The 23966-nt window shown below is 40.8% G+C and overlaps 2 long non-coding RNA genes across 4 annotated transcripts in view; one reads left to right on the top strand and one right to left on the bottom strand.

Moving 5' to 3' along the window:
• Positions 1–23966, top strand: part of LOC128342289 (uncharacterized) — a 64567-nt gene that overhangs the window by 34563 nt on the left and 6038 nt on the right. For 2 of the 3 annotated variants that reach the window (XR_008314892.1, XR_008314890.1), the window contains exons 4-6: positions 18834–19100; positions 19598–19694; positions 22948–23064. This is a non-coding gene — a long non-coding RNA (uncharacterized LOC128342289). The remainder of the gene's footprint in view (positions 1–18833; positions 19101–19597; positions 19695–22947; positions 23065–23966) is intronic. The other variant, XR_008314891.1, reaches the window with a different exon arrangement.
• Positions 6868–7976, bottom strand: LOC128342290 (uncharacterized). The gene is made up of 2 exons (XR_008314893.1): positions 7840–7976; positions 6868–7060 (listed from the first exon to the last, which is right to left on the bottom strand). It is a non-coding gene; the product is annotated as an uncharacterized LOC128342290 (long non-coding RNA).

Below are 23966 nucleotides of genomic sequence, written 5' to 3'. Positions count from 1 at the left end.
GATATTTTAGCTTTTTTTCCACTTTAAAACTAAATCTCAGAGCAAATATTTCATTGTCTTCTTTGTTCATGTATTATGTTAATACCTTTGTCTTGTCTTTATTTATATAGAACCCTGCCAGGTTCCCATATGATTCTAATATCTCCAATAGTGTATCAATTGATTCTAAAGGATCTTGTAAAAATAACACTACGTCATCTGCAAAAGCTCTTAATTTATATCTTTGTGTCCCTATTGTCAATCCTTGTATTTTAGTTTCTTCCCTTATCATCCTACGCATGATTTCCAAAACCAATATAAACAATAAAGGAGATAGGGGACAACCTCGTCTAGTACCTTTTTGAATACTGAAATAATCTGTAAGTTCTCCATTAACCTTAATATTTGCTTTTTGTTCAGAATATATAGACCCAATCGCCCTTATGTAGTTAACTCCAAACCCTACAGTTTCCAAAGTTTTCAACATGAATTGCCAGGAGATATTATCAAATGCTTTCTCTGCATCCAAAAATAACATGGCCAATTGTTTGTCATTATATTTTTCATAATATTCTAGTACATTCAAGACAGTTCGTACATTATCCTTTATTTGCCTTTTAGGTAAAAATCCTGCCTGATCTTCATGAATTAACTCTGCTAAGACCCCCTCCATTCTTTTAGCAAGTATAGAAGCATATAGTTTGTAATCATTATTAAGCAGGGAAATTGGTCTATAATTTTTAACCAAAGATGTATCTTGACCAGGTTTTGGTATTAATGTAATAGTCGCCTGCCACCATGACTCAGGAAACCAACCCTTCATCATAATTTCATTCATTGTCCATTGTAGTGGTTGGGACAATACTTCACTAAAAGTTTTATAATATATAATTGGGAGCCCATCTGGCCCTGGCGATTTCCCCCCTTTTGCTCGCTTAATAGCATCCTTAACTTCTTCATTAGAAATGGGAAAGTTCAATTTTTCCCATTGTTCAGAATTTAATTTTGGTAAGTTTCTTAATTGTAAAAATTGTTCTACTTTATTTAACTCAACCTTTCTTTTTTTTATAAAAGTCCTTATAGTATTTGTAGAATTCTCTTTTAATCATTGACTGTTGGTTAATAATACCACTGGAGGTGCTCAAACTCGTTATATAGTTCTTTTGCCATTCAACTCTTAGTTTCCAGGCCAAATATTTTCCCGGTTTATTTGCCTGTTCAAAAGATTTCTGTTTTAAAATTTTTAGATTTCTTTCCATTTCCTCCACCGTCAACATGGAGTATTTCTGTTTTAATACCTTTAGGTGTTGAATCAAAGTTTGATCACCTTTTTTCCCAATCAGTTTCCCTTCCAAATCTTTAATTTGGATCTGGATTAAATCCTTATTCTCTTGTTTCTTTTTCCCCCAATATGCATTTTGTTGAATAAAAACACCCCTCATCACCGCCTTACTTGCATCCCATATTGTCTTCATTTGTAGATCGTCCTTTAAATTTATCTCAAAATATTCTCTAAGTTTTTGTAAACCTACTTTCACAACTTTAGATTGATTCAAAAGGGACTCATTTAATTTCCATTGATAATTTTTCTTTATTCCAATTTTCCACTTTAATTCTATAGGATTATGGTCAGAAAATATTCTTGGCAATATATCGATATCTTTAATTGTTATCAACACGTCTACATTGGCCCAAATCATGTCTATTCTCGTATGCATCTTGTGCCTATCCAAAAAGAAAGTATACTCCCTCGCATCTGAGTTTTTAATTCTCCATATGTCGTGTAAACCGAAATGCTCAACCATATTGAAAAAAGCTCTTGGTAATTTCCCATCATTTTTCCTCAAGTCTGTTGTATCTCTGTCAGCCTGCGTTGAGATAATTCCATTAAAGTCTCACATTAATATAATCCATTGCCTATCTATCACTGTTAGTTGTTTTTCCAATTGAATCCTGCTTTTGCCTCATTAGGGGCATATATGCCCACTACTATGTATTTTAAATCTCCAACCTTTATCTCTACCACCAATACTCTTCCATAATCATCTTTATATAACAATTTTGGCTCTAGGAAGTCTTTTATATAAAAAACTATGCCCCTTTTTTTCTTAATATCTAGGGTTTCAAATTGCTGACCTAGTGCTTTGTTTTGTAAATACTTTCTATCTCTCCTTCTTATATGCGCTTCCTGTAGGCAAATCAAATCCAATTTCCTTTTTCTCAAACCATGAAATATTTTTTGGTGTTTTGTTTTTATATTTAAGCCATTTACATTTAAAGAAAAGAATTTTATTTCCATAGTGACTATTTGTTTATATTGCTAATTCCTCCCTTATTTAGCGCCTTGTGTCTTTTGTACATCCTCTGAAATCTGAAGATCGTTCCTATACCTACGAAGAAATTGTTTTACTTTTAAGTCTTCGGTTAGTCTATATTTCTTATTTCTAAAGGTAAAGGCAACCCCTTGAGGGAACTCCCATCTAAAGGGGATTTTGTTTTGTTTTACAATATCAGTCAAATCTTTGTATTCTTTTCGTTTCATAAGAAATCTCTTTGGGATTTCTTTCATCACCATTCTAGTTTGACCGTTAATTTCCCATTTATCTTGAAAATGGGCTTGTATAATACGATCTCGGGTAGATTTGGAATTAAGTTGAATTAGACAATCTCTAGGGACTTTATGGGAGACTGCGAAAGTGTTGTTTACTCTGTAGGCATTTTCAACCAGTCCTTCTATATTAGGTATGTCCACCTGCAAGAGTTTAGCTAATTCATTTGTCAGAACATCTAGTAAATTTTGAGTTGTACTTTCTGGGATTCCCCTTATTCTGAGCATTCTTTCCCTCTGTGCCATTTGCAGCATTGCAAGCTGGTCAGCTAACTCTCCCTTTTCCTTTTCCAATTCTTTTATCTCCTGACTTACAGCTTCTACTTTTTTAGAAGTTAGCTTAGTATCCTCCACCGGTCTCTTACTTATTTCTTCCAAGTTGTTACATTTGTTTGAATTGTCTATGATCCCTTGTTTCATCACTTGTACCTCCTTATTCAACTGCAACATATCTTGCTTTAAGACCTGTGAATCTGGTTTTATCTGTTGTATATCCTCTTTAAGAGTTTGCATATCATTAACCATAGACTGTACTACTTTGTTATTTGTATCTAATTTACTATTAATGGCTTGAAGCAGCTCCCAAATTTCACCAGTGGACCTTTCCACTTGGGGAATCGTTCCCACTGATAGTCTTCTAGCCATATGGGTTTGGGTTCCAGTTGGAGTATTCTTATTCTTAGACATTCTGATATATAAGGCTACAGTAACAAATTGGATATTTACAACAAGATTAACTCTTTAGCCAGTATACCCCTCCTGTAACTTCAAAGGGGGAGGTATAGTTTCCACTTTGAATCCAGTTCACCCTTTAACTCTTTTGAGTTCTTTACTCAAAGTGTGTCCATTTGTTCACTCTGTTATATAGACACAGGTTTCCTCAAGTTCGTATTTGTAGACTCACACCCAGAATCAACTATACCAAAAAGAGGGTAGAAGCTATACTTCACACTCTTCAAAACATCACAAGACGCCCAGGAGTTCGCTGTAGTCACCTCCGTGTTGTCCAACCTCGAATCTTTACACTTAAAATGAGTTTGTAGACTGAAAATTTGGTATCTTAGACTACTTTGACTAGTTTGGGGAAGATTTAGTTCACTATAAGTTACTTCAGCAGAATTGGAAGCTGTTTGAAAACATAAAGGTTAGAGTGGGTGTGAAACCTCCCTCTCTTCAGAAAATACTGTAAAGATAGAACTCTTCTTCTCTGTAGATATACTTGTAAAGTCTTAATCACTCTCTATATAGAGCTATAGTATCCCAACTGTACCTTGGCATCCAAAGGCAGCTAGAAAACATTGTTGGGTAGAGCTCTCTCGCAAGTTATTATTTTCCTTGTTCTTTTAGATGAGATTCTTAATAAATCCCTTTGTTACCTCATTGGCATTTAGTAGAAATTGCAACGCTTCCGAGCTTGGTTTTCAGGCAGCCTGAACTCCACACTGCAGAACTCTCCTTGACTCTAGCCCTGTCGTTCGACTGGTGCGAAGAGTCTGCGGCTTCCCCGCGCACCTTCGCAACAGGAGCTGACTTCTCCGGGCTGGCGAGTCTTTTACACCTCCCACTTTAATCTAGTGGGGTGGGGGTAGTTATGGAGTCCCCCCCCCCAATTACTTTCTGCAGGTCTTCTCTCAGAGACTTGGAGACTCAAAGAGAAGCGTCTTGCTCGGTCAGCGTTGGAACCGGAAGTCGCCAATCTGTGTAGACAATTCTGAGCTAGATGGACCAATAGTCTGACTCAGCCTGTGGCAGCTTCCTATGTTCCTACCTTGGCAAAGTTATGTGGTTCTGAAACAGGCAGAGAGTTAACTGACATGGAGAAGAAGGGAATACGCAAAATACATTGAAGCAGCACAGCTGCATTTTAGGTGGGGTATGATTCATCAGGGAAGTAACCTGCCTAGGGAGCAAGAGGTTGCAGGTTCAAATCCCCACTGATATGTTCTCAAACTATGGGAAACACCTATATTGGGCAGCAGCGATATAGGATGACGCTGAAAGGCATAATCTCATACTGCGCAGGAGATGGCAAGGTACCCCACATGTATTCTACCAAAGAAAATCGCATGGTTCTGTGGTTGCCAGGAGTCGACACCAACTCGACAGCACAACTTTACTTTATGCTAGGCCTGGACAAAAGAGAAGTGCAATAGGGCTGAGCTCCCGGTTTCACTAAGGCTTGAGAGAAGGGGCTCCCAGGAGGTCCCACCTAATTGGTTACAAGATAGAAAAGAAAAAAGAAAGAAGTCTAGCCTAACACAAGTATCTATAGGGAGGGGTTTTATATTTACCTGTCTGACAACCTTCCCCCAAACCTCCACCCTTGAACAATTCCAGTATGAGAATCAAAGCTTTGCTCCCTGAAAACAGGGTATAAAAACCTCTCAAAAAGTGAATCCAGGGTTCAGCAATTCAACATCTAGAGGACTCGATGTTGCCCATCAAGATGATCCCAAGGACTGAGATTGCCCACCTCTGAGCTAAATCACTAACTCAGACCATCCAGCCCAGACAGAGATGACCTTCTGTGGATGTGTTCAAAAGATTCTCACACTGAGACACTGAGTGAAAATCACTTGCTGAAATCACTCTCCTTATCAAAATTAGAGCTTCTCCATCTCTGGCTATGTTCTTAAAAAGACCCTTAAGACACACCTATTTTCTCAGGCATTTAATTAATTAATTTTAAATGGTCTGTTTTATATCATAAAATTGTTTTTATCATTTTATCCTCTTCTATACTGGTTGCGTTTTAACTTATGTACACCATCTAGGGATGCATATGTCAGGCAATATATAAATATGATTGATTGAGAAACAAACAACCGAATGAATGAATGACTGTTTTACATGGGAACTGGTCGGTTTTTAGAGATTGTTCATGCTGATTCTAACCCAGTGATGCTTATATCCCAGAATCCTCTGTAGTAGTACACTGTCCTTCAAGTTGGCTGAGCCCATGTTAGGTAAGAGTGCCATTCTGACAGCTCTTGGGCTTTCTTCCCATCAATGTGCTCATGCCTTTTTCTTTCCACAAGATGTTTTAAGAGGTCTGCTTTGCCACAGTTCCTCATTTATGAGTTGCTGGAGCCAGCTTGGGGAGATGACTTAACCCCGGTCCTAGGAAAATGCTGCCTATACGCTATCCAATATTTATTGCCTCCTTCTCTGATTCAATGCTGATCATATCCTTAACAGTTCTTGGGACTGTTGAATGATGGTTACTGAAGATCACTCATCAAGACTGCACAAGCAGTGAAAATGTAGATGATTAGTGCAAGGTCTTTTACGGTGAATCTTATGGTGTTTTCACACAGAATTCATGATCCAGTTCTGGCCAATCTGTGTCAAAATCAACACTAGAGGTAACCATATTTTGTATTCTTGAGTGTTATTTTACACATACTGATTCAATAGCCTCTGTATAACAGGTATACAACTGGTGGATTATTTCTACATCAGAAGTTCCCAACCTGTGGTACTCGAGATGTTGCTGAACTACAACTCCCATCATCCCCAGCTACAATTTATTATGAACAGTTGGGGACCCCTGTTCTAGATTAAAGTTGGCACAACTTAGCAGCAATGATTCACAATTAAATTGTACATACACTCAAGAACAAATGAATTGTAACAAACCCAAAGTCTGGTTCATACACACTGTGGAACCTTTTTGCAAAGTCAGTAACTGACTTGTCCATGATCATCGGGATCCACACAAAGGCAGGAATGTAAGGTTCACACAGGATGTCAAACTTAGATGTGTAACCAAGGCTTGAAGCTGGCTTGCCAGATCAAGTGCTGCTTGTCGTGAGAGATGCATGCTATGTCTGAACCCATACTTTTCATGACTCTCTGGTTCATGCCAGGCAATCAACCCCCTTTGCAACTGGAATCAATGGTTGTGAGGCAGCTGACCTAGGGAAGTCTTGCCAGTTGAAGGGCACCACAAGGCAGGCTGGGATAGCATTCAGGGCCTCAGTGAGAGGCATGAGTGGAGGGGGCAAAGCTCTGGCTCAGCTCAGCTACTCCCATCAAACTGAGATATGTGGCCATCTGCAGTGCCAACTACATTTAGCCAGCATAGTGTAGTGGTTAGAGTGTTGGACTAGGACTAGGAAGACCCGAATTCCACTCCCCATTCAACCATGAAACTCACTGGGTGACTCTGGGCCAGTCATGTATCTCTCAGCCTAACATACCTCACAGGGTTATTGTAAGGATAAACATAACCATGTACATTGCTCTGAGCTCCTCGGAGGGAAAGCAAGATATAAATGTGAAAATAAATAAAAATTATTTTATTTTATATAATTAATTAATACAAAAAATAAATAAACTTCCCTTCATCTCTCAGGCTGCGGGAACTACAGGTGTGCTGCTATGTCTGAACCCGGCCATGGTGAGACATAATGTTGCAGTTTGGCCAGCATACTTCTATCTCTCGGCGGGGTGGGGGGAGGATCTCTTCTCCTATAAGTGAAATTAGGCAAAATTTTGATCCTATATCCATTAAAATTTGGATGACTGACCAGTTAAAATTGCTCTGCCAGTTGAATTTGGATGGCTTGACTACCAAGCCAGAGGTTGCTGGTTCAAATCCCCACTGATATGTTTCCCAGACTATTGGAAACACCTTTATCGGGCAGCAGTGATATAGGAAGATGCTGAAAGGCATCATCTCCTATTGTGTGGGAGAAAGCAGTGTTAAACCCATCCTGTATTCTACCAAATACAACCACAGGGCTTTGTGGTCACTTGGAGTCGCCACCAACTTGACGGCACACTTTACCTTACTTCGTTATCTCTCCCTTGTTTCAGGGAGAGCAGCAACCTTCTCCCTCAGTTCTGACATGAGCTGCTTATTGGATTAGTCAGTGGAAAAATAGTTACACTTTCACATTCTCTATCTCGCTATTAGTGCCAATAATTTGTCCTCCACGCCTATTTGTCTAAAATATGGACTTCAGTAAAGAATTTTCTGTGAAAAATAATTGCTGATCTGGTACAAAATGTCCAATTAATTCATGCTATAATCCTTTCCATTTAATTTCTTCTTTTAAAAAGATAGTAACAGGTTGATGATGACTAACTAGAGCTAATTATTTCTTAGAAGGAACTAAAGAGGGAAAATATTTTAAAATTACAGAGTTACTGAGTAGGCTTATTGTGGCCAAGCAGCTGTGTTGCTAAGTTGGCTGTATACTTGCTGTGAACATAAAATTATGAGCACTCCAAATGAAGATTCATACATTTGACATGGAATTCAGAGAGAATTCAAATCATCTTTATGATACATAGCTCTTCTTCTTTGTCCTTCACTAGCCCTCTTCAGACATGAAAGCATCTGCGGACACTGTAGTCATATACAGAATCTCCAAGAACATGCTCTGCATCCCCCCATGCTGATGTGCTCAGAATTCCACCCCTCCTGTGACCATGGTTACAGCATTTGTCTGCAGAGACAAACGCTGTACTTGTAGACAGATTCTTCCCATGATGCAGAACTCTGAGGCACCTCAGCATTCCAACATGGGAAGAATCTGGCCATGAATACAGCATTTGTTTCTGCAGATAAATGCTGTAACTATGGCCAGCAGTAGGCAGAGATTCAGAGCATGGGTTTGGGGTCCCCTATTTGTATGATGTCTGAAGATTTTTGTAATCTGAAGAGAGCTAGCGAAGGACAGAGAAAAAGTGAAGCACTTTTATAACATCCATATTGCCATACTTTCTTCCAACCGGACCAGCAGTAGAGGATGGTGAAACCCATGGTCAAGCCCATGTTTGGCATGCAGAGGAATCCTAGGTTCAGTCCCTCACACCTCCAGGCAATCCTGGGAAATGCCATATTCTGAAGCCCTGGAGAACTGCTGCTAGTCAGCTGACCTAGATGGACCAGTGGTCTGCTTTAGTACAGCACCTTATTATATAGGTAAACATGTCTTGATTGGAGGTGATTTCTTCCAGCATTACCCTAAGGATGTTCCCCAGAGGCCTGTAAAAGGGATGGAGATCCTAGACTCCAGGGAGGGGAATCAGGATGCTTCATCCCTAGTGATACCAATCTGCCAAGGATAAAAGCAAGTGTGAGAATGTCAGAATAAGGTAGACAATTTGTCTAAAGTGTGGAGGAGGACTGAAGCCACAGGTGGGAGGAGAGCTGGTCTTGTGGTAGCAAGCATGAATTCTCCCCTTTGCTAAGCAGGCTCTGCCCGGGTTGCATTTGAATGGGAGACTACATGTAAGCACTGCAATACATTCCTCTTAGGGGATGGAGCCATTCTGGGAAGAGCACTTGAATTCTTGTATGCAGAAAGTTCCAAGTTCTCTTCCTGGCACCTCCAAGATAGGGCTGAGAGAGACTCCAGCCTGCAACCCTAGAGAAGCCACTGCCAGTCTATGTAGACAATACTGAGCTATATGGGCCAATGGTCTGACTCAGTATAAGGCAGCTTCCTATGTTCCTAAAATCTGGTAAATGTGACCTGTGCTGACTTAAAACTTTGTTTTTCTAACAGTTGCTGAGCTGGGCAAATTAGGAAATTATTTTGCAATCCACACTGTGAGGGATGGCTTTTAGCAGGTGGTTTATACTGCCTGAATCTCCAGAGAAAAAAGACATCTATTCCAGATTTTCCCCAAAGTATATTGTCACCCCAAATTGACTTTTTCATCCAGTGGCTCAGTCCAGAATCTGGAGATGAGCTGACTGTTGTGTGGTGCTTCAGTGTTCCAGGGCTAAGGCCTGCCTCAAATGCAACCATGGATCAAGTCAGAAGACGAGCATAGAATGTGCATATCCAGCTTGAACTGACCAAAAAACCCAACTTGCTTGTAGGGAGGAAACCCCAGGAGGACAGGAAAAGTTATCTGAAGTAGTCTTCACTTTTTCAACATGAAGTTGATGATTAATATGTTGTGGCTCATGATCCATGTTATTGCTGATTAATTTATTTAGTGCTTTACACAAATGTTTATTGGAATGCCATTGTCTTTCCCCCCTTTGGGCTCAACACTAAAGAATGAAGCTACTAATGGATCTGTGAGATGTTTTGTGAAAGTTGCTCTGCAAGTGGTTTTGGCAGAGAAGGTGATTACACACTTCATAGATTCCCTATTAAAGCACCTTTAGCCTGTCTCGATATCAAATGAGTACCCCTTTGGGGCTCCTGGAGGTAGTTACAATTCTTCTCTTGACTAATTTCACCACTTCAGAATTAGTGTTAGGCTTAATTGGTTAAACTGAGATCAAGATTTCTTAACCTTTCATCTAACCCACAATTGGGATCCAGGGAATTATTCTTTGCATTTCCATGGTAGTGCTTAATAATAAATACATCATTTGAAACTTTATGTTCTGCCTTGGCGAATTAGTTTATCAAACTATTCAGGACAAATAGATCCAGATAACTATAGTTCCAAGTGGTCTTTAATTCCATTCAGACAGAGTAATGACTAGTAAACATTATTTACCAGATTATGGCAGAATTCAGACAGCACTCTAAATAATGACATTACGAAACCAAACATATGTAAGGCGGAAAGAAAGCATGCTAGTCCAAATAACCCCTATTGTTCTTGATAATTGTTTATCTTAATTGTTAAGTAGTTGCTATAACTATTATATATTTCTTTAGTGCAAATAGCCTGCTACATCAGTCTTGCAAATAAGTGCACATATTAATTACTAGCCCACAATTATTATTTGCTTGCCCACAAATATATGTTAGCTATTTAGTACATGGGTAACCTGGATTTTTTTTTAAAAGCAAACAGTGCTTTCCACTTTTATTTTTTTAAAAATCATTTTCTGTTAGTTGCTTACTTGCCATGAGATACTAGACAATAGGGCTCTTTTCATACGAATACGAATACAATGAATATTTATATACTGCTTTTCAACAAACATTCCCAAAGCAGTTTGCATAGTTATAAATAAAGTGGCTCCATGTCCCCAAAGGGCTTGCAATCTAAAAAAGATAGACACCAGCAACAGCCACTGGAGGGATGTTTTGCTGGGGCTGGATAGGGCCAGTTGCTCTCCCTCTGCTAAAAACAAGAGCACCACCACTTTTTAAAAGGTGCCTCTTTGCTCAGTTAGCAGGGGCCATAAAAGCTGGGTAGGAGAGAGCAAACCTGGCCTGCTTGCTTGCTTGCTTGCTTTCTTTCTTTCTTTCTTTCTTTCTTTCTTTCTTTCTTTCTTTCTTTCTTTCTTTCTTTCTTGTCATCTGGGCCCATGAAACTCCCTCACACCTGCCCTGTTTGGATCTGTGTAACCCGGCTTTGCTACCCAGGTCCAAACCAATGTAGGAGAAAAACAGCTAATCTTCTACCCTTGAGTTTGGTCGTCTGCACATGCAGTCAGCAATAACTGCAGCTCCAGCTGCCAGCAATAATCTTTATCAAAGACTCCTGTGACCTGCAGGGCCAGGAAGAGCAGAGCTGCTGCACTGTTAGGGCTGTCTCTCTGCTGCTCACATGTGCATTGTGGGATACTGGAGGACCCAGCCTAGGTTGGCTTACATTCTTGGAAAGTGTGGCAGGAGGCGACAGCCTGGTGGAAGTTGAGCAGGTAGCCCTCATCCAATGGTGATGGTGGTTGGGGGGTAATGTGGGAGGGATAGGATGGGATCATGCCTCATCTCCAGCCCACCCCCATTTGACCATCTACATGAGCCCATTCAGTTACTTGCAAGTGATGTAGTCTGTTTAGAGGCTTGAGGCTGTTCTCATGAGCAGCCACGCCCAAGCTTAGGCAGCCAAGCCTGGGCTTGGCTCCCCATGAGAACCGCCAGGTTCCACGTGGATGCCAGCACTGCCACAGGCACTGAACCTAGTTTTCAAGCCTGGCTTTTCACTTGAAAGCCAGGAATGAGCTAACCCAGGTTAAATGAGCTAACTCAGTTAAATGAGTTAACCCAGGCTCCAGGATCATGTGTCAGCATGGGTTGCTTGCAACCCATGCTGACACAGAGATGGGTGCCTAGAGTGTCCATCCCCTGGGGAAATCCCGCAATGCACCATGCTAATTGTTCAGTGCATTGTGAATTGCCCCCAGCCTCTGGAATGCCACAGTGGTTACCGTTTGTCAATCAAGTGCACAGTGGCAAGGTGCTGCTGGGGTTAGTCTGGGATCATGTGGGGGAAGGTAGGCTTAACCCCGCCTCCCCCCCCACACACCTGCCTGTGGATCCTGGTGCTGCTGTGGCACCAAATCTGGCTTTCAAGTATGTGCTGACTCTAGATATGGGCCTAGAGCACCCATCCCCTGGGGAAATCCCCCAATGCACCATGTGCATGGCTGCACGGCGCAGCTGGGGCCAGTCCAGGATCGTGTGAGGGAAGGTAGGTTTAACCCTGCCTTCCATCCAAATGATTGTGTGAAATGCCTCTTTATATTCTAGATGGGATGGACAAAGGAAAAAGGAGTGGCTAATTGTAGAAATTAGCCAGAACTGGGGTTAGAATTCCTAATGGACAAAATATCTGTAGGGGTCTGAAGTAAAGAAAAAATAGTATTGTTAAGACAAGAGAAATATCTTAATGGGACTTCATGGAAATCCTGATAAAGATGGGAATGGGGGCAAAGGGTTGGGGGAAGAACAAATTCTACTCCCTCTCACATAAAACTAGGACCAGGGGTCATCCCATGAAATTGTCTGCCAGGAAATTTAAGACCAGCAAACAGAGGTACTTTTCCCATACAACAGATAATCATCTTGTAGAATTCTCTGCCACAAGATATGGTGACAGCCAATAACCTGGTTGGCTTTAAGTCAGGTTTGGGTAACTTAATGGAGGAGAGGTCTATCAATGGCTACTAGTCGGAGGGCTATAGGCCACCTCCAGCCTCAAAGGCAGGATGCCTCTGAGTACCAGTTGCAGGGGAGTGACAGCGGGAGAGAGGGCATGCCCTCAACTCCTGCCTGTAGGCTTCCAGTGGCATCTGGTGGGCCACTGTGTGAAACAGGATGCTGGACTAGATGGGCCTTGGGCCTGATCCAGCAAGGCTGTTCTTATGTTCTTAGCTCCAAATTCTTGCTAGACAGGTTTTTTGAGTATGTCTCTGGTGTCTGTCTACCTTACTAAACAAAACAAAAAACAAAAGTAATAGAAATCTTCTCTAAACATTTTAAAAGGGTCACTCATATCTGAAATGAGATGGACTTTATTTATTTATTTATCTATTTTTACATTTCTATACCACCTTTCGTTAAAAGAAAACCCCAAGGCGGGTTTTTTTTGTTCTCTTTAAAATAAAGAGAACAATGGCAGTACCAGAAGGATGTAATTTTGAACAAGCTATGCTCGAGGGTTGAGTATGGATTTCTCAGCTATGTTTAAATCTCTGCTACCTACAAGTTCCACTTGGCTAAGTCACCATCTTTTGGCCTAATCAACTGTACAAGGATCTTGTCAGGATAAAATGCTGCTATGAACTCTTTGGAAGGAAGGTGAGGAAAAAATATAATAATCTTAATCATCTTAATCCTTGGAGTGCATTGTGGATATGGGGAAATTCCTTGTGAGAAAACATAAGGCTTGCTTAATTTACTCAAAGGCCATGATCCATCATTCCTTTTGTATATGCATATAAGATATGGCGACCTTCCTGGCCTTCTTTTTTTGAAATGGTTGCCTCTTTTCCCCTCCTTGCTGCTTCCATCCATGCTTCATATGAGCCACTTCTGAAAATCTCCTGAGTTTCTGGGCCATGTGCTTTGCTGAATTGCAGCCATAGTATTTTTACATTGACAGTTACCATATTTTGTGGATGTGCATAAAACCCCCCACACTAAACAAGTCTCTCTTATTACCTGCCTTAAAAGGATCAAGTGGGCCATAAAGGGTTGGAGGAGCCCTGTGCATTTACTTGAATTTTCTCTTTTAAACTTTTATAGGGCGGCCATTTCAGCATTATATATGCACTTAAATTGAATCTTTCTCTTCACTGTGAATTTGGGGGAAGTAATCATCTTTGAATTCAGAGCTCCATCATAACCCCTAGAAGATGGCTAAAGCTTACTTATATGTTACGGTTACCACAAAGTTGATATCTTCTCCCCTCTGGGCTCCTTATACTTATTACTTGCCCATAAATACAGTCAGTCTAATGACAAGGCAAGAAGGCAATTCTGCTGACAACCCCATGAACAGCAACTTTCCAGAATCAGATCTGTAATTCAGAAGAACATCAGAGAACAAATTGTGCATATGAGTCATTCATACACATTATTTCCATGCATATTCAATCATGGGAATAGTTCGCAGGGGAGTTCTTATGTCTGGCAATCACAATGTGTGAATCAGCCCTAAGTATGCCGGTGTGTCCTATAATTTGCTGTTTGCTGTCTTCCTTGCTAAATATGCACTTCCTTTTTATTTTTAATGCAGGATGCGGATGTGCTCACAACCATTTCCACTCAGCTTTAATGCATTCCCAAGCTAGGTTTTTGTTTACGGATCTTCCGAAATTAATCACTGTCATTGAATTGTTAGGAGAAAAATAATGAGACATTGATGAAGTGCCTATAATTTATGCACAGTGTATAAAAATCAGATTATGCAGAAGCAGATCAAGAACTTAAAAGATACCACTGCAGCAAAGTTTTCCCTTAACTAGCATTGCAAAGGGTGATCTTCAAGGGTGTCAGGAACAGCTCACCATAATAGAAATAGGGGGAAGTTGTCTAGTTTTTGCTAGTGTGAATGCTATGGATAGAATATTAATTACACCAGGTGGAGCAGCCTTACTATCCTTAGGGATGCAACCACATGGAAGAAGTAACTTCAGATTTGACACGTCCCCAGATACTGCTACCAATTCTGATAGGATTTCATGTGATAGTTGCAGATTTTTTCAATCAATGTGCTTATGTGAATCAACCAGAAGGCATCAGCTGTGATGTCTGATTAAACATTACATCTTTTTAATAGCTGCACATACAGGGATGGTTGAGTCCATATGGCTTATGAACTGCTAGGGTTGAGGCCCCAAACCTGAGACTCTGCACCCTACTGCCTCATGTGGCAGACTGCTGATTTGCAATGTCATTACCAGTATATAGAGCTCCAAGGCCCTAGAATGACCCGGCCCAGGCTGTGACCACTGGAACCTCCCAAGAAGAGTATCAATGCTTCTTGTTGGGTGTATGGCTTTTCCTTTGTATCAAGATCTTCCTGGTTCTCATGCTCAGTGCTCTGCAATGTGTTCTATTATCTGCTCAGCTTCAACCTCTGGATTTGGATTCAGCTCTTGCCTTGTTTCCTGATCATGGCTTCTGGTTCATCACCTTTGCCCTCCTGGTCCCAACTTCAGATTTTGCACGATCCAGCAGTGGCTGCCTATGGCCCAGTTCTGGCCATATGCAAATTTTCTTCAGCTCCTGTTCATTTCAACAGTATCTGTACAAGAACACTGCCTGATGAATTGAACGCATGAAGGAAGAGAATCTCATTCAAATCTATGACCTATATTAGAGTATCAGAGTTTGATATGGGAGAGGTAAAGGAAGAAGTAAAGGAAAATGCCCCCACCCTGCCAGGTAACTCTTGTTTGGTTTGGGGGGAGGGAGTAGAGCATGTTGTCTTAGATTTTCAAATACTGTAATATATCCCTCAAAGTACTCCTTTTCTTTATTGTTACAACTCAAGATAAAATGACATCAGAAGCTGATAGGGTCACAGCTAGTCTAAGGTATTTTGAGAGAGATAATAGCCAACAGTTTGATCAATGTTAGGATACAGAGGGGAAAATATGTATCACAACAATAGCAGAATCTTTCTTCACTCAAATGGAATCCATTGTTGATCCATTGTTGATCCAGTGACCCACCTGACAAAATTAACTACTCAATCATTGATACAGCACATGAATCCATAGGAAAATGAGGCAGGGCTGAAATATTAAGGTCATCTATTTTAGTTTCATTCATTCATTCATTCATTCATGGATTTTTATCCTGTCTGATCAGTTACATGATTGCCTAAGGTGGCAAACATTCATAAAAAGAACCATAAAAACAAATAAATTAATCAGTGATAAAATAAGCAAGTCAAATGCAACCGGGAAAGCCTGTCACATAAAACTGTGACAAACCAAAAGCTTAGCTGAATATAAACACTTTTCAGGGAAAACACTTTTCAGGTACTGGTGAAAAACAGAAAGCAAAAGAGCCAGAAAGACCCACTGCAGCAGGGAATTCCACGTTTTATCTTACACACCAGAAAATACCTCTCATGCATTCCCACCAGCTGTACCTCAGAAAGTAGTGGGACATGGAGCAGAAACTCACTGGATGATCTCTGTGGCTCAGCAATTTCATGGAGGGGAAAGGGAGACAGTCCTTTAGTATGATGCTGTGAAGATTCCATGATATAAAGGGTTAATAATAGAGATGTGAACAGAACAATATTTGTGTTTCATTCCAAGCTTGGAATATAATGCAAATGCCCAGAATATGCTATTAGAACAACCGGTTGAGTCCGTTGTTCCTATGAAACGAGCTCAGAACACTCAAAATGCTTAATGTATCATTTGAATGGTGGTACTGACCACACAAATTGGTGCTCTGCCTGCAGAGAGGCTAGAAGAGCACCACCTTGGGTCCAAAATGGCACTCAGAACACTCAAAACATTCCAACCTGGAATGGGGTTGTCCCGTTCTGAGCTCAGAACAGGCCCTTCATTTGAAAGGTGTTCTGTTCCAAGCTCAGAATATTTGAAATGGCCCATTGTGAGTCAGAACGTTCTGCACATCCCTAATTAATAACTGGTTGATGGATAATTATATTTTGTCCTATGTCGGATGAATGGAAGCAGATAAATAGTGAAGGGATCTTTTTTGGGGGGCTGGCTTGTTCTAGATCTGTCTATATAAAGGCAGTAGTTTTGTTAAGAACTTGAGGCTTTTGGTGGCTTCCTGAAAGGAATAATAGAAAGAGTTCCATATGAGAAAACACTAGTCATTCAGTTTGAAAAGACACAACTGAACTGTGATTGGTTGGAGACTCCAAGCAGGGGTTAAAACTGTTCCAGAGAGAGTCCAAGAGAGGTTGTACGATAAAAGGGCTGAACAGAGTGAAAACTGAAAGTGCTGAGAAGGAAAGGGTGCCTCTGGAAGGGGATTGGAAATGCCGGAGATTTTTTTTTTTTTTTTTTTTTTTTTTAATGGAGGAAGGTGAAAAGGGAGAAGTACTGGTGGTTCCATTCAAAATGCCTTCCGGGAGTGTGTGTGAAGCCCAGATCCCCTGCCCCAAGCAGATTCTCTGCATCAGCTGTCCAGAGATGTACGTTCTGGGCGGTAGAGAAATATTTGAAATAAAATAAAATAAATGAATAAAATAAACTTGATTGGAATCTGTGATGCTCTTCAGTTAATCTCCTGCTGTAACCAACAGTTGTGGGAGGCAATGCTTTGCTGTGGTTCCTCTCCTATCTCTCAGGCAGGTTCCAGATGGTGTCCCTTGGAGACTGTTGTTCTTCAAAATCTGAACCTTTGTATGGTGCCCCTCAGGGCTTTGTGTTATCTCTGACGTTATTTAACATCTAAATGAAACCGCTGGGAGATTCATCAGGAGACTTGGTGCAGGGTGCTATCAGTATGCTGATGACACCCAAATCTATTTCTCCATGTCAACATCCTCAGGAGAGGGCATAGCCTCCCTAAATGCCTGCCTGGATTTGGTGATGGGCTGGATGAGGGATAACAAATGAGACTGGATCCAGATAAGATGTAGGTACTCATTGTGCGGGTCAAAACTCAGGAGATGAGTTTGATCTGCCTGTTCTGGATGGGATCACACTTCTACAGAAGGAACAAGTATGCAGTCTGGAGATGCTTCTGGATCCGAGCCTTTCCCTGGTGTCCAAGGTTGAGGCAGTGACCAGAAGGGCCTTCTATAAGCTTTGGCTGATACACCAGCTGTGTCTGTTTCTTGAGATAAATGACCTCAGAACAGTGGTACATCTGCTGGTAACCTCCAGACTGGATTACTGCAATGCGCTCTATGTGGGGCTGCCCTTGTGTGTAGTACAAAAACTACAATTGGTACAGAATGGGGCAGCCAGGTTGGTCTCTGGGTCATCTCAGAGAAACCATATTACGCCTGTGTTGAAAGATCTACACTGGCTGCCAATAAGTTTCTGGGCAAAATACAAGGTGCTGGTTATAACCTATAAAGTCCTAAACAGCTTGGGCCCTGGGTATTTAAAAGAACGCCTTTTTCCCATTGAGATCATCAGGAGAGGTTCATCTGCAGTTGCCACTGGCTCGTCTGGTGGCTATCCGGGGACAGACCTTCTCTGCTGCTGCCCCAAAGCTTTGGAACATGCTCCCTGCTGAAATAAGAGCCTCCCCATCTCAGACAACTTTTTAAAAGTATTTAAAGATGTATCTCTTCACGCAGGCTTGTAACTGAATATTGTTTTAATAGTTTTAACATTGTTTAAAATATTGTTCTAAAATTTAAATAGTTGGAATGTTTTAACATTTTCTATATCATTTAGTTTAACTAATGCTTTAATTTTTTTGTCATTTGTTTCAACTAATGATTAACTTTTTGTTTTTGTTTGTTTGTTATGTTGTAAACCACCTAGAGACATGAGTTTTGGGTAGTATAAAAATATGTTAAATGAATGAATGAATGATTTGGAGAGACGAAGTCATGGGATTTCAGTCAAGAGTGAGTTCCATAGTGTAGGGTTAATCACTAAGAAGGCCTTCTTCTAAATGCTCAACAAAACTAGTCTTAGCCAGTGTCGGCACATATAGCTAATCCCTCCCAGCCAATCTAGTCAGGTGGGTCGATCATTGGGGAGCAAAAAACCCAAAATATATGGAACATATACTCAACACATCAGTGGTGCTCTAGAGTGAGGATAATTTCAGCTGGGAGGAAAGTGCAATAACTAACCCCTCCAGGTACACCCTGAATTCTGCCCAGCTGAAAAGTGCAATAGACATGGAGACCCATGGTCAGGTTTCAAGCCCTTTTATTTTGCATACTGGTTCACTAAAGTACTTGTTCAGAAGAAGCCCACGTCATCTGGTGGAAAAAGATCTGAGCTTCCTTGTCCTCATTACTGTTCTTTGCTCAGACTGGTTGGCCCTCCCTGTGCTCCCTCACAGAAATAACTTATTACTCAAATTTTATGATCCAGGCGAGCCTTTTGATGGGGGCAGCAGCCTGTGCGAGATGTCTTAACATCCCCCCAGAACCAATGAGTTATCTCTACCCTTAGGGCCAGGACCTATCTTTCTCCTCTGATTCAGGATTGGCCTCTTGTCTGGACTGGGACACTTGTCTTTCTCTGTGAAGACTGCATCTGTCCACCAAGTTTTCTCTCTCCACTCCACTGTTCCCAGAGATCTGAAGCCAACCAGGGAGTTTTCCAGCCTTCACCTCCTCCTGCTTGCCTTCATAAACCGCTCTCATTTCTGGATGCTAGCAGTTGCAGACAGGCCATCCAACTGGATCTTTGGCAATGGAGCAGGCAGCAACAGCACTGGTGAGTCTGCAACCACACATCAACATCATCTATAGAATTCTTCTGTAGTGGTGGGGAATTCTGGAACAAGGAACACTTTTTCAAAATGAGAATATTCAGCAAGCCTAATTTCCAGGAAACCTGTGGCTGTTTTCAGGGTTGTTTAACAACAGTCCTTTAAACATTCATTTTTTTAAAGTACCAAAACTCTAGTTTTAGATAAGCAAGGATTTTTAGTGATTTTTACTTCAGTACCTTTCCATCTGATTATACTTTTCTAATGGTGATAGCAAGAGTTCTCTTTATTATGTTGTTTAACTCTTGCTATAGATTCAAATTATTCTCCATTCAATTTTAAATTACATGGCACTGCATACTACAAAATGAGGTGATGATTTTGTTTACCCTTCAGAGGAATGTTTCAAAAATGATTTGGACAGCACTCACAAATTTGCAATAAAATAGAAGCTTTCTAACATTTCACACTTGGCATTCATTTATTTCCATCATTTCCCCAGTCTCCTTTTAGAACAACTGATGATCCAGCCTGCAGTTAATAGAGCACTTGCCTCTGCTTGATCCCCAACGCAGAGGCTGAAATCATTGTGCCCACAGGTAATTTCCCTTTGCCTGCCTGCACTTACAAGATTCAATATTTCCTCTACAGTTCAGGCAAAGGGATCATTTTTCCACAAAGTTACTTCTGTGTTATTATATCCCTTCTGCCAGTGAAATAAGAAATCCTTGCATTTCCTCTAAATAACGTTTGATATATATTGTGAATCACCATTGCCCCCTTTTTTATTTATTGGTTCAATAAAAATGTGATGGAATATTTTGTTTGAAATCAGGATAAGCAAAATCCATCTGAAAAATATTGCTAGTCATATTGAAAATAGTGGTGGTGGGATTATAGAAATCTCCAGCACTAGAAATGATTTAGGAGAACTGGATTGTTTTACTGACTGCCCCACTGACATTTGACAGACCCTTTGCTTGATTGGGTACAGACTGGAAATATTGCAGAACTCAACAGAAATCCTTCTCATCTCCTCCTTCTTCCTTTACTTACCTGAGAGAGCTTACCTGGAGTGTTGCAATGGTCCTGGGAACCATGAGAAGGCGGTCCCATGGCCTCCAGCTTGTCTGCATGCTTCCACACATATATTCACACAGCATCCATAGATATGGGGAGTCATGATCGCTATATTCCATGGTTCCTGTTGCCACTGTGCGACTTGTTATGAACCATCCCTGCCATCTCATTAAGTTAGGGAAATGGAGAGGAGGTTTGTTGAGCACTGCAATGAGAGTGTCCAAAATACATCCATTTCTGACGGTAGGGTGTAGATTGTGTTCTGCTTTCATTGCTGCAAGTGGATGCTAGGGATCTGATGTCTGGATCCCTCACTTTAGACCAGGCCTGCTCAACTTAGGCCCCCCAGCTGTTTTTGGACTACAACTCCCACAATTCTCAGCCACAGCAGCCAATAGCCAGGGATTGTGGGAATTGTAGGCCAACATCTGCAGGAGGGCCAAAGCTGAGCAGGCCTGCTTTAGACTCTGTTCCAGGACTAAGTGAAACCCATTTAAATGAACAGTATTAAATAAGATTATACAGGGACATCTTTTAACAGGGTTTATCAGCATGCACGTGGGTGCCCATGGTCATGTGCATCTATCACACATACATACATTTCCAAAATGTCAATTTCTGGCAACAGGAACATTATAGTAAATGTATAGGTATTGGATCCTTTCATTAGGTAAGCTTTTTTTTTTTTTTACAGATCTGAAGCAAGAGTCATTTTCACTTTTGCATAACTGCTAAATAATATACAGTGTGAATTGTCAAGATCTATCTATCTATCTATCTATCTATCTATCTATCTATCTATCTATCACATTTATATCCCACTCTTCCTCCAAGGAGCCCAGAGCGGTGTACTACATACTTAGGTTTCTCCTCACAACAACCCTGTGAAGTAGGTTAGGCTGAGAGAGAAGTGACTAGCCCAGAGTCACCCAGCAAGTATCATGACTGAATGGGGATTTGAACTCGGGTCTCCCCGGCCCTAGTCCAGCACTCTAACCACCATGCTTAATAATTGTGCTTATTTAGACTATCATGGGTTAAAGAGCAAACAGATCTGACACCAGCAGAAGACTGTTCACAATTCCAACACTGTGGTCTTGGACATTTTCACACTTGACAAGAAAATGTGACAACACTTCTGGGGCTTTATTTTTGAAGAATGAGCTTAAAATGGCAGTAGCAGCTGTGCTTGTGCGTGCATTTGCATGTATGTTAAATATATTTGTATTGGGGACTATATGGCACAAGGGGAAAGGGTTAACACCGCTTCATCTGTGCTGAAGTCCTGATCTGTTTTGGGCTCCCTGAAGTTTCTATTTACAAAAGGGGAAAAAACCAAGGCAGATATCCTAACTAATGAAGCACTCGTGCTCTGTGAGACATGCTGGTGCTCAAGATGAATCCTGGAGTTATGCAGCATTGGCACTCAGGGCAAATTTCAGTGACCCTCCCTAACCTAGAAGACCCTCTGTTTTACCCATAAATCTGTCCTGAGAGCAGTACAACCCTCAAGGGCATATTTCCGGGTGACACAGAGGGCTTCTGGGAGAAGCAGCTGTCATTGAAATTTGCCCCCTCTTTGCATGAGCGCTGATGCTGAATTAGTCAATTCTGTCTGAAGTACTGGTGCATCTCATGGAGCACCAGTGTTTCATTAGCTAGGATGTTGGCCAAAGCCAACAACCATGAAGGCAAATGATGTCTAATACAGCATGTCGTTTGGTCCACAGACATGAAGGTCAGAGCCAGAGGCAGGAAATGGTAGACTGCAGTACAAGAATGTGGTTTCCCCAAATTACAGCTTCCCTTTAATTCATGCTTAGGCTAGACCTGTGATTTTGTAAACCAAGTATGACATCAAGTAACTTTAAGAATTCATACAAAAAACTAATATTTGTTAATTGTATAAACAAAGCTAATTGGATTCAGACCGAGGAGGCAAACAGCAATATATTTTGATTCCATTTTGAAAATGTTTTGCCTTTTTGGGGGGGCGGGGACTGATTTCTCACATAAACTACTTCTCTGTAGGGGGAAAAGATTAGCCTTGGCTGTGAACATTTCTCCTGCATTTTCTTGCCTGCAAATAAAAGATCATATTCTGCAATAAAAAAAATCAAAGGAAGTATTATTTAAAAAGTACAAGATAAGCGATTTTGATAACAAGCAGATGTGTAAATGTTTAATGCTTTGCACTGTTACAGGCTGCAGAAGAAACCCAGCCGGCACCGTCTTTTATGGCGGTGCCCTAGATTCCTTTCCCTTTGTTCTAGCCATGCATCTTTCAGAACTCTCATGGGTGACGCTTTAATTCTGAAGAGAAGGAGGTGTGTGTGTGTGTGTGTGTGTGTGTGTTGTGGGGGGTGGGATAGCTACAATGAATTCCCATAGAAGAGTGGTATAATAACTCTAAGCACCATGTGGCGTGCATCGCCTTTGTATGATAAACACACAGTGTGAAGCATGTGCAAAGCTATATATACAGTGTCTTAGCACACACACAAACATTCTTTTGATCAAAATTGTGGGCCATGTGCTACTTTAAAGAAAAATGGAAATCTCCTTTCTGGAAAACAGAAGCATCAACAATTTCACAAAGTTGCCACTTGTGTTTATTATTCAAGATGATTTTCTCGAAGGCTTTCCTTCCCCACCCCCATCTGACATGTGGCTTGGAGGCTCACTTTTCTTCAGGAAATAGGCTAGTGCTCATAATTTGTTTATCTCTTTGCTGTACATCTTGAACACTTATCTTGCATAACTGCTTTTCAGACAGGATGCCTAGGAGACTATAATTCCTTAGCATATATAATGCGATGTTAGTCTAGAAGAAAGGTAGTTTTCAACAAAACGGAGCAACTAAGCACCCTACGGACTTGCTGGCACAAGGTATTAATTATTAAGTGTTAATTAATGCAATAACACCTTTGAACATAGTAGTAGTTTACTGAGAATTAATTCTTTGGATATATTATTAAATCCCTATGTTAATTTTCATGGGAGGCATCCAAGGAATTCAGCTTCCAGTGCATGTAAATTAATTTTGTAGATGAGGTAGCCCAACTCGTCCAACTGAGCTTAAACAGGAAAGCATTACCTGTCTGTCTGAAGACACCAATCCTTGGCTGATATCAATTCTATAATAAATCACGCTGTGTACGTTTATAATGAGATAGCATTGGAAAGCAATCTGACTATAATTGCTAGCATATTGCTGTGGGAAACAGTCCAAACTAAAATCCAGATCTCTGCCTCTTCTATTGAAGAACAAGAAGGTATTATGTCTTGGGGGACTAATTAGGTGCACACTGCAACATTAAAAGACAGAGGGCACTCCAGTCGCATAAAACCATAAAGGAGGATGCTATAATAGCGTGCAAGATTATATGAAAACTGACAATATTCAAAGAGAAATGTCAAGCAAAGGGATGTTTCCTTGCTTCTCTTTTGTGATTCCCTTCCTCCCATTTGGTCATTTGTTAGCTTCTCCTTGGTCCTTTCATGTTAAGGGGAGGGAGGAGAATCAATACACTGATACGTCCAACTTCACAAATTATCATACTTTGCTTCGGAAGCATTTGTGCTCTAAAAAGCGTGCGGCCATCAGCTGAAGCGAGAGTGGCTGTTAGAGGCAGAGGGCAGCTGTTAATGCTCCTTTTTAAAAAAACAAAAGGATTAGAGAACAACTGAGACGCAACTAGCACAAATCAATTCCCTGTGTTGAATACATCATGACTCATCCATATTTAAAGGAAGAATAAGATGTGATTTTGAGGAGAGACATTTTTTCT

Source organism: Hemicordylus capensis, chromosome 2, assembly GCF_027244095.1.
Source record: "Hemicordylus capensis ecotype Gifberg chromosome 2, rHemCap1.1.pri, whole genome shotgun sequence".
NCBI lineage: Eukaryota > Metazoa > Chordata > Lepidosauria > Squamata > Cordylidae > Hemicordylus > Hemicordylus capensis.
Note: the sequence above shows the minus strand (reverse complement) of the source record. Positions and strands in the feature narration are given on the sequence as shown.